Genomic DNA, 11,422 nt, shown 5'->3' with positions numbered 1-11,422 from the left:
ACATCTGTTTAGGGCACCAGTATGGTCCTACCACTGGTGCAGTCACAGCTGGGGCTGCAGATGAAGGGCGGAAGCCAGTGGCCATTAGAGGGTCTGGAAGCATCGCAGGGTCTTCAGCACCGGTGAGAACAGAGCAGCAGTGCAGGTGACTGGGCCAGAAGCAGACACAGCCGAGTTCCCAGAGATGAGACCAGGTGCTAGCCCGTTGTCACCAATTGAGAACACAGCCTAGTGAACAGGGAGAACACAGGGTTCTGTCCAAGAACCCCATCCAGCTCTCTCACCATGAAGAGGTATCACCAAGATGCCCTCTGCGAGAGGAGTGCAGAAAAGTGGGTATGTGAGAGATGGAGCACTTTTACCCCAAGTGGCTGCACATACCTAAAGGGACACTTTCCATTGTTCCAGTGGCTAGATTGGGCTAATATTTAGTTTTCATTTCTTCCACCTTTCTAATACGGCTTACAAGGAAACGTCAGATCAGTATTAGAGAACAACAACAAAAAGCTACATTTTCTTTGCAAAATTGAATGCAGTGTGAGTAAATGTGACCCTGTTTTATATAGCCACAGCTTGGTACAGAATAGGCATTCAAAATTGGTCGCTATTACTATAGGATAGGATAACTGATTGTTTTGGGAGAATGAGAAGAGGAAGAATCACAGAATATGCCAAGGTTTTGATCTGAATAATATGGGAGAATGAGGATGGACACATTTAATGAAAATATGGCCATCAGCAAGATGAGTTCATTAAGGGTAAAAATATTTGCTGAAAAAACAAGAGGGCTGATGAGTTCTAGAGCATGGAATAGTTAGTAATAGCTACATAAATACAAAGTGATGCATACTTACAATGTTAAGCAGCAGGGGGTCCTGAGGATCAGGGAACAGATTATTTATAGGAACTGAATCCTTGTGGTTGAAGGAAGACTTATGAATATCTTGGTGGTGAGTCACAGATTTTATTCTTTTCTTATAATTCTTGGCCTATATATGAATTGATGATGAAATTTTTGTAAGTCAGCAAATGCAACAAATCTTATATAACTATAGTTTAAGATTGACAGCACAGTAAATGCTCAAATAAAATTTAGAAGGTTATTTTTAATTTTAGAAACTAACTCATTTATTCATTCTCTTTTGATTCTTCTGTTTTAAGGAGGAGCAGCTTGGGGAGGAGGCAGGAGAACTGGAATGGATAACATGATCTCTTCTCACTCTGCCTGTTTGTTTGTTTATTTATTTATTTATTTTTTAGCTGAGCCATCCTGCCACCTGTTGGCAGCTCAGTGGCAGCTCAGCTTGGGCCGGGCATCGAACCGCTGTTGCTCAGAGCTCACACTCTTGAGCGAGCTCCTAACCAACCGAGCCACCTGGCCAGCTCACTCTGCATGTTTTGTTTCTCTTCTCCATCACGTAATCTCCCAGAGCTATTACTTAACACTTCTAGTGAAAGAAAATAGTCTTCTGGAAGTTCTTTCCCTCCATTGTGAGAATTTCAAAAAGTCTAAGGGTCTGGATCATTGGAACTCAATTCCTCTGTTAGCACTTACTTTTATATTTTAGTTTGACGGGCTCAAGTGAGTCTTCGTAAGTGTATTAATGTATAAAAGCGAGAAATTCTAACAGAATATTGGAGGGAATGAACAAATGTTACCTAGTATTTGCAGACCAATTGGTTCACCCAGAAGTATAAGTGTCTGTGGGTGTGTGTGGGAGGGGATAGACTCAAGAGAGGTCCTTGTTACTGAACTTCCTGGCACCAATGTTCTTTCTACTCCTTTCACCCATAAAACATATGATAAAACTTCACCCTCTTCCCCATGCTTTGAGGATGTAGGAAAAGTGTGAATAATTCTTCCACAGGTGCTAGGCAGTAGGATATGGGAAAAGAGAATATTGAGAGTTGGAGAGGACCCCAAAGAAATATTATATTGGAGGAATCTCAAAAACAACAGAAGATCTAATGGTTGAAAGCAGAATTTAGTCAATGGAGGGGATCAAGTGGGAGGAGGGAAGTGGGGCTAGAAGGATTAATGCAATTTAGAAAATGAGAGGAGGGAGAGATTAGGATGGATAAAAGACAGGTTTTTAAAAATGTAAATTAAAAAAAATCACCTTCAGCTGACTCTGGGTAGTGAACACACAATGTGCTATATAGATGATGTATTACAGAATTGTACAACTGAAACCTATGTAACTTTACTAACCATTGTCACCCCAATAAACTTAAAAAATATCACCTTATAGAGTAGCATTCAATGACTATAAATAAATAAAATTATGTATTAAAAAACTTTTATTAGATGGCTGTAAGCTTAGTATATAATGTTTGTTAATATGATAAAAGCAAACTAATTCAGGAAAACAAGCATATCTCTTAATTATAAGAGGCCTTTTCTTTCTTTAATTGGCCATGCTGAGGCAAAAAAAAATTAAAACAGAATATTTCACAAGCCATAAATTGTTTCACTAAACGGAATCTGTGTCAGATAAATATTTGCCCTTCAAATGCGGTGAAATATTTCATGTTACTAGTACTCCAGGTGAAAACCTGCTCCCAAGTCTTAAACAGAAGTTAATGCTGGTACCTTTAGATCACTTGCTAGTATCTCTGTTTTTGGTATATCACTTTTTCTCTTTCTCTGTTGGGATGAATAATTAATTTAATGTCAATCTTCCTTCCCCCCTCCCTTCCTTCCTTCCTTCCCTCTCTATCTCTCTATTTCTATCTCTCATTCCATTTCTGCTTTTTCCTTTGTCTTTCTTTCATGAACAACAAACCTACAGTATAACCAGGCAACTGAACATTATTATATTCATATCCTGTTAGATAAGGAACATACATGTGAAAGATGCATAAGATAGCAAAATTGTGTTGAACAACACACTTCCTACACACTCTTCAACCCCCTTCAATCTAGCTGCCACCCCCATCATTCCTGAAATAGCTGCCACTGAGGTCATCAATCATCCGAGGGCTCTAGATTTAAAGAATACTGTTCAGTCTTCATTTTATTTGACGTCTCAGCCAATTTCACAACAGAGAATCAATCTGTCCTTAAAACAATCTTTCTCCTTGTCTTCTGGGACAAAGCCATCCTCCTGGGGTTTATGCCCTCCTCCCTTTTTCATGCTCCTTTTACTGGCTCATTTCATTTTGTGTAATTTTTAAATTGAAGTTCCTTGAAGGCTTGTTTCTGTCGCCAGAAGCTTACGGGGATGTCCAAGAAAGGACTCAACCTGGAGTAGTGGCAGCCAGGTTCTTGTTTTCACACAAGAAAGAATTCAACAGCAAGACAGATGCAGGAAAGCACAGGAAATTTATTGAAATGAGGAAACCCTTGCGAGGGAAGTGCGGGCGAACTCAGGGATTGAGTTGCAGGGAGGAAGCTCTGACCAGGGGTATTTATACCGCTGGAGCAGGTTTTGGTAACATCGCATTGACCAGGCTTGTCAGTTTCCTCCCAGTAGGTGGGATCCTCAGTTTCCCACCCTTTCTTCCTTTTTTGGCTCCTCTGGAACTGGCATGGCATCAGATGCATGCTGGGAGTTGTATTAACCACAATGTAAATGAGATTATAGTGACATTATAATTAGCTAACGGTCAGGTCCTGGTCAAGGGGATTAGCCTTGCTGGATGAACCCGATTCTTGTTCTTCTCCAGCTGCAGGGGCCGCATTCCCGTCCATTGCTACTTGCGTAACCAGTGAGGTGCCTCACGTTGTATCCTGGAGGGAGCTACCTATCCTGCTGCATTTCTAGTCTCCTTTCTCTTCTCATCTTTTACGCTTTCCCATTGCCGCAGTTATCTTGTACATGCTAAGGACTGTCAGATTTATAATTCCCATTTGAGTCTCTTCAGAGTCACAGACATGTATATCTGGCCTAGCTGATATCTTCACTTGGAGGTCTCACAAGTACCCTAAATATACCCTAAATATAATGTGTCCAAAACTCAACTTATCATTTTACCTGCAACCTCTTCATTGTTCCCTACTATAGTCAGTGTCACCATCATTCACAGAGATTCAAAAGCCAGAACTATAGACATCAGTCTTGACCAAATCTAATCCTTCTTAATGTTGTCATTTTGGTCAATGCTATCATCAACTCTTGCTTGGACTAATGCAGTTATGTCCAAAATGTTCACCCAGACATTCATTCTTAGCTCTCTGTAATCTGCTATTTTCATTGCCACCCAAGCAATCTCTTAAAAATGTAAACTTTATGCCATCAATATCCTGCTCAAAGCCCTTGAATTACTTCCCCTTATTAGGCTAAAAAACTCAAGTCCTCACCTCCCAACACTCTCTCACTGCCTTTCCAACTTTCTTTTGACTCTCATATTGACCTTGTTCATTTCTTTGAATGTTTTCTGCTTTCTCCTCATCTAACATATTTGTGTATACCTATCTCTTTACCTGGAGTGCTTCCTCCTTTCACTCCTTCCACGTTTCACTGAGCTAATTTCTACTCATCTATCAGGTTTCATCTCTATTGTCATGGTCTCATGGGTACTTCCTGTTGCGTTCAATGTTATATGTTCTCACAAATCCGTTATTTATCTTTGTAGAATTTACTGCAGTTTGTAACTTTCTGTGGAATTATTTGCTTATTATGTATCTTCCTCACTAAACGGTAAGCTCTTTGGGGGCAGAGACCATTTCTGTTCTGCTGGTCATTGGGCTAATCGTAGTACTGATGCATAATTGACACTCAGTAGTTACTTGTTGAATCAATGGAGAGGATATTTCTTATTTTGGTTTCTGACTCATGCAAAAGAAAAAAAGAGTTAATTTTAGTATACCACAAGTCTCCATCTACATGCAAATTTGTAAAACACGAGCTTGTTAAGGAATGCACCAAAATAGCTTTACCCGATGAAGCAAGAAGATATTTAACTTAGATAGCATTCAGCCTAGAATTTCATTGGAGATAAAGGTACATTTTTTTCTGGGGCCTTTGAGGGAACTGTTATTTTTACTTATTATTATTCCTTTGCCGTGGTCCATAAGATCAAGTATGATGGAGAAGGGCAGCGATTATAGTGTTCATAGTGATGAGCTTGGATGAAGGGGTCAGTATTCAGTTCCCAGCTCCACTTACCATCACAGAAAGGTAATGGTGGACCCCACATGTTGGCCACAGAGACACTCATGCAGAGCCATCAGTGTAGGCTTTGAAAAGCAATGTGCTGGTGCTTGCCATCCGAGGGAAGTTGAGTTGTTGTCACTAGGGGAAAAGAGCAGGTGGCCATTTACAAAGCACTTCACAAATATGCCTTCATCCAACCTGAGGTGAAACATATAGAGTATCCAAACTCCAGTTTGTGGATCACATGCTGAAAAAGTCAAAGACTGAGTGTCGGAATCTGCAGGTATTTCCTTTTCATTTTTTGCCTTCAGGAAGAAACCAGAAATAAATAAAAATTGTGGCTATTCCCTGGCAATGGAATAACATGTATATATTTTTAGATTGCTGCATTTTAGTTAAAGCTATAAAGGATAAAAGTAGGCCTGAAGAGAACTATCCTTTCTGCATTTCCTGATTATTTTAATAGCTATCATCAATGTGGGTTTAATATTCAGAATTCTATTTCTTATAACAGAAATTCAGTAAGAGAGAATGAACTCCGGTGTTTCAAATAGCTTTGGGGTAGCTGGCCTTGAAATTTTGTTTGTTTTCTTTTTCAAGGTAAGGGATCTGTTTTTGTTCTGTTTATTTTGTTTTAGTCATGCCATGAGGAAACAACGTATATAAGTTAATTATTTTAATCCCAATAAAATGATGACAAACTATAACTACATAATACCTTCCCCAACTGGTCAATTCATTAAAACAGTATGTAAACTAGAAATTTTTTTTTTGGTGATTTGTAAACAAAGGGCTTAAATGTTCCTCCTGGAAATGGATTATTCTAAAATCATGCTATCCTAGAAAAAAACTTGAAATTGAATAAGATATAAAAATCTCATTCTATTCTATCCCAGAAATCTTGTCTATATTAGTATAATTTCAAAAGATTTAAAACAGTTGTTGAAACCCACAGGAAACTATGCTAAATTATTATGGCATTACCATTTTTACCCCTCGGGGACAATTTTCTTCATAAATCTCATACAATTTTTTGAGAACCTCTTATGAAATAATTGTCATTGCTAGGGAACCTGGGTTTTCAAATTAGTATCATGTATGTATTACAAAGAGCTCATATTTACTTTTCCAAGCATAAAATTAATATATCATATAAACAAGCTAACAAACAAAAATTACTTCACCTGTTTATTACTGTACTGGGTAGAGTTGTGTTCCCCCAAAAGTCATGTCTAGGGGAACCTAAGAATGCCACACTATTTGAAAAAAGAGCCTTTGCAGATGTACCATATTTCCCCATGTATAAGATGCTCCCATGTATAAGATGCACCTTAATTTTGGGGCCCGAAATTTGAAAAAAATGTATTACATAAAGTTATTGAATTCAAGTTTTATTCATCATAAAATTCATACAACATTTCTCCACATTTACTTGCAGGAAATGCAAGTAAAAATATCTACAACCGTTGTATAAGATGCACCCAGTTTTTAGACCCCAAATATTTTGAAAAAGGGTGTGTCTTATACATGAGGAAATATGGTAATTAGTTAGGTTCAGGTGAGGCTGTAATAGATGCTATGGGCTAAATGTTTGTGTCCTCCTCCCCATTCATATGTTAAAATCTAATGGGGTGATGGTATTTCAAGGTGGGGGTCTTTGGGAGACAATTAGGTCATGAGGGGAGAGCCCTCAGGAATGGGATTAGTGCCCTCCTTATAAGAAGAGGCCAGAGAGCTAGCTCACTCTTATTCCACCATGTGAGAATACAAGGAGAAGTTGGCAGCCCAAAACCCAGAAGAGGCTCTCACCATAACCCAGTGAGGCTGGCACCTGGTCTCAGGCTTCCATCTTCTAAAACTGTTAGAAATGAATTTCTGTTGTTTAAGCCACCCAGTTTATGGTATTTTGTTATAGCCTCCTGAACTAAGATACTGGATTAGGTTGGACCCTAAATCCAATGACTGGTGTTTTTATAAGAGAAAGGAGAGGAAGATTCAGACACAGCGGCACAGTACAGAGGGAAGAAAAGCCTGTGAAGACAGAAGTAGAGATTGGAGTGCCTCAGCTATAATCTAAGGCATGCCAATCATTGCCAGGAACTCCCAGAAGCTAGAGAGGCAAAGAAGGGTTCTTCCCTAGAACCTTCAGAGGGTCACTGGCCTTGCCGACACCTTGATTTCTAACTTCAAGACTCCAGAACTGTGAGAGAACTAATGTTTGTTGTTTTAAGCCACCTAGTTTGTAGTAATTTGCTATGGCAGCCCTGGGAAACTAATACAGTTTCTCAAGCTCTTTTCCTATCTTCTATACTTCTTGGTTAAATGTATTGAAAGGATGCCTGACAATTGCTGTTTCCTTTTCATGGCATGACATTCAATCCTCAAGCATTGCCATCTGGGATCTACCCTCATCATTCCACAGAAATTGCTTTTACCAAGTTTACCAGTAGACCCTTGCGGCTGTATTCAGTGGATTACTTAGTTTTTGCTTTATTTCTTCTTTATCAGCATTGGGTTCTCTTCATCACTTCTTCCCTGAGCTCTGTAAAGGCATCCACAACATATTTTTTCCTACATTTATGGCTACTCTGCCTCAGTGATTCTTCAAGCTCCTCTTGTAGCTGTCCCCTACATGTTGGTATTTGTCAGAACTCTGCATGGGTCCTCTTCTCCCTCTAAGTACTCTGGGTAGTTTGATTCACATGCATCTGCTTGCTAACGTTCACTCAATCTGTCTTCTGACTTGAGCTTCAGACTGTTATCAGCTCCCCAATGAGTGAGACATCACAAGTTACGCACATCCTGGGTCCCCCAAAATCAATGTGTTCAAACCTGAAATTACTATTTTCTCACTCAAACCTGGTTCTCCTCTTTTGTCTGTGCCTCAAATCATGGTGCCACCTTTCTCCCAGTTATTAAAGTCAGAGATCTGGGAGACAACCTCAATTCTCTCTGCCACTCACAACCTGAATCTTGTCTCTCTTTTCATCCTTACAGACAAAGCTTTGTGTCCATCTGCTGGCGCCTCTCCCCTGACTTTCTGCAGGAGTGCACTAGCTGGTCCTCTCTCATATGCTCTGAGTGATCTTTGTAAAAACATAATTTTGATTGTATGACTCTCTTGCTTGAAAGCCTGCAACATCTTCCCAAACCTTGTAGGATATAGTTCAGAGTGGCTGTCAAGGCTCAGGTGACATGTCCTTCTATGCTCAAGAGAAACAAAAAACCCTCCTCTCAGTCCTTCAAATGTGCCAAGTGCTCTTTGGAGTTGATTGAGATGTCACCCTTGGGATGTTTCTTCACTCCCCATGACTTGTCCCACTGCCTTGTAATTCTCTGCTTCCCCCAGTGGTCCTCTGAATTGTGAGGAGCTCATCCATCTATTTACCATGCATCTCTGGTGCCAGCTACAGTGTCTGGCATAGAGAGGTGCAACAAATATTGACTGAATGAATTACCCAGAAAAATTACCCATAAAAGGGAAAACAAAGCTAGTAATAATTAACCCATTCAGCCAAGCCAGGGTCAGATTTTCCTAGTGCCTTTTCCATTGTTATTTGTTTTCTAAAAACAAGGACAAGAAGAGAAGGAGAAGAAGAAGAAAAAAAAAAGAGAAGAAGAAAAAACAGCTTGCATTATATAAAATTAAATCATACTTGTTAGAAAAAAACATCATTTTTAAATTACAACACACAACATTGCGAGCCAGCAATAAAAACCAAGAAAGGCTTTGTTATAAATGCTATACCCAGGTACCAATTTAAATTCTTCCTTCTAACCACTGCCTTGTATCCTTTGACTTTTCATTGGCTAATAGAGCCACTTTTGCAGCTTTGAACTTTTCTCCTTTAGCTGGTACTCAGCTGCTGGTTAGTCCACAGGTGTCAAATGCCACATTCTTCTCTTAGCTCACTCTGAGCACGAGTAGTGCCCTCTAGATGCCTCCCGTGCATTTTTTAGCTTAATCCACCCATTTGTAAACTCGGACTCTGCTCTGAACTCTTGCTCACCTTGCCTGCCTCTGAGCTGCCTTTGAAGGGGCATGGGTGTCATGGTTCTGAATGGGCCCCAGCTGTTCCTAATTCTTTCATTCCTAAAGCTCTCCTGCCTCAGAGCTGTGATTGCTTCTCAAAGGAGGGGCTGTGCTGGGGAGATTGGGGGGCACATAAGCTCCCCTCTGTTCAGGAGCCTTCTCCTTGGAAAATTGTGGGTGATGCAAATTTGTTGCCTCTGTTTGGCTTTTTGTTTTGTTTCATCGCAATTAAAAATTTTCATGTTCATTAAAGAAAAATATGACAATAGAGAAAATTAGAAAGGTAACCCGAGTTACATGTAGTTGCATCAACCAATCATCACTGTTATTAACATTTTGATATATTTCTTTTCAGTCTTTTTGTCTATGTATAAATCATTAATTTTGACATAGTTATTCTCCTATTGTGCATGTAATCTTATATTATTTTAAATTTTTACTTAACATGGTTGCAGTCTATTTTGCATAATATTTTACTGAGTGCATATGCCAGAAAATAACTGTTCTACTTGGGTTACACTTTTAAAGTGTTTCCAATGTCTGTGTGAAAAACAACAGAATGGATATGATTTAAGCACATAGAAGGAAAAAAACAATAACCCTGAGAAGAACCTCTTTATGCCTAACACCTTGTCTCTATTTAAAATGTTTCCCTTAAGATTTATATCCAGAAGTGAAATTACTGGGTAAAAAGGAATGCGTATTTCCAAAGATCGTATTTCATTTGCTCAAATTGCTTTTTGAACATATACCAATTTCTACTGTAACTGAGCATATATGAGAGTGGCCATTTCATTCATTCTTGCCAGACTGTGGTTATACATTTTTTTCTTACTAATTACAGAGATCAATAATGAAACCATTTCTTCGATTCCTAAAGAACTGAACATTTTCACAAATATTAGTTTATATTGATTGTATTTCTTCTGCAAATTTCTTTTAAATCCTTTGTTCATTAATGTATTTGAGACTTTGTACTTATCTTTCATATAGCTCTTTATTTAGTGACAAAATTAACTGTCGTATTTGCAGCATTGCATTGATGTTTCCCCTTAGGCTGTTTATGTATTGAATGTTTACCTATAGATTTAAAATGTTTTATGTAATCAAATCCATTTATCTTTATAATTTATAATTTTATTAAAGTTTAAAAAATACTTCTCACTCTCTGTCTGCTCCCCTATTCCACCCAAACACTAAATAATACTTACTTTCATATTGTCTCCTAAGATTTTATGTTTCAATATTTTTTCTATGTAACTCTAATTCATATGAGATTTTGTTTTAGTGAGTGAAGGAAAGAGAAAATCTGCATACTTTTTGTTCTAAATTTTTAACCAAACGTCCCCAAGCCATTTCTGAAACATCTTTTTTTTTTGTCCATTGTATTATGATTCTTTGTTAACCATACTTTCATTTCTCCAATATACTGGGACTTTTTGTTGGACAGTTACTATATTTCATTCACCTGTGGCCACTTTTATGCCAGTAGTCAATCTTTAATATATTTAAACTTTATAATATGTTTAATATTTTGGGTAAGGTTTATACTTATTTTACAAAGTTTGCAATTAGCTCCCCTTTAGTTTGCAATAGAATTAAATCTATGTATTCATTGGGGGTGGAGAAGTTGTTCATATTTAAAATATTTTGTCTTTCCTTTCAGAGCATAAAAAAATCTTATGGGTTCATTTCTATTAATGTTATACCTGGATTTATACTATATATTTTTTGTGGATATTGTAAATGTAGCCTCTTTTTGCCATTGTATTTTAAATGGCTATATTAGTTCTCTACAAAGACCATAAAATGTTATGTATTTATTTTGAATTGGCCCCACTTCACAAAATTAATGTTAGAAGTTTTTCTCATTGATTGTTTTTCCAGATATACAGTCATATCACCTGAAAATAACAACAATTTTGTCTCTCTTTACTAGTACTTTTCCTTTTCTTTTCTTTGCATCTAAAAGCATTTTCCAGGTCTTTCATATTAAAAATGACAATGATAGCATTACTTTATTTCTGATTTTAGTAAAATGACTGTACATTTTTATTACTAGTATTTTATTGACTACTGGTTTAAATTAAATATTACTTATAATTTTAAGAGACTATCCATCTACTTTGATTTAAAATTTAAATGGATAGATTTTAAAACTAAGTTTTGAAATTCATTAAATAATATTATTTTAGAAATTATTCATATATTTAATATTTTAATTGCTATGTGCTTTAGTTTATAAATATTTTAATTTTATTTGTTTGATTTTTTCTATTTTCCTCTCTAG

The sequence above is a fragment of the Hipposideros armiger genome, unplaced genomic scaffold, assembly GCF_001890085.2.
Source record: "Hipposideros armiger isolate ML-2016 unplaced genomic scaffold, ASM189008v1 scaffold_318, whole genome shotgun sequence".
Lineage (NCBI taxonomy): Eukaryota > Metazoa > Chordata > Mammalia > Chiroptera > Hipposideridae > Hipposideros > Hipposideros armiger.
Note: the sequence above shows the minus strand (reverse complement) of the source record.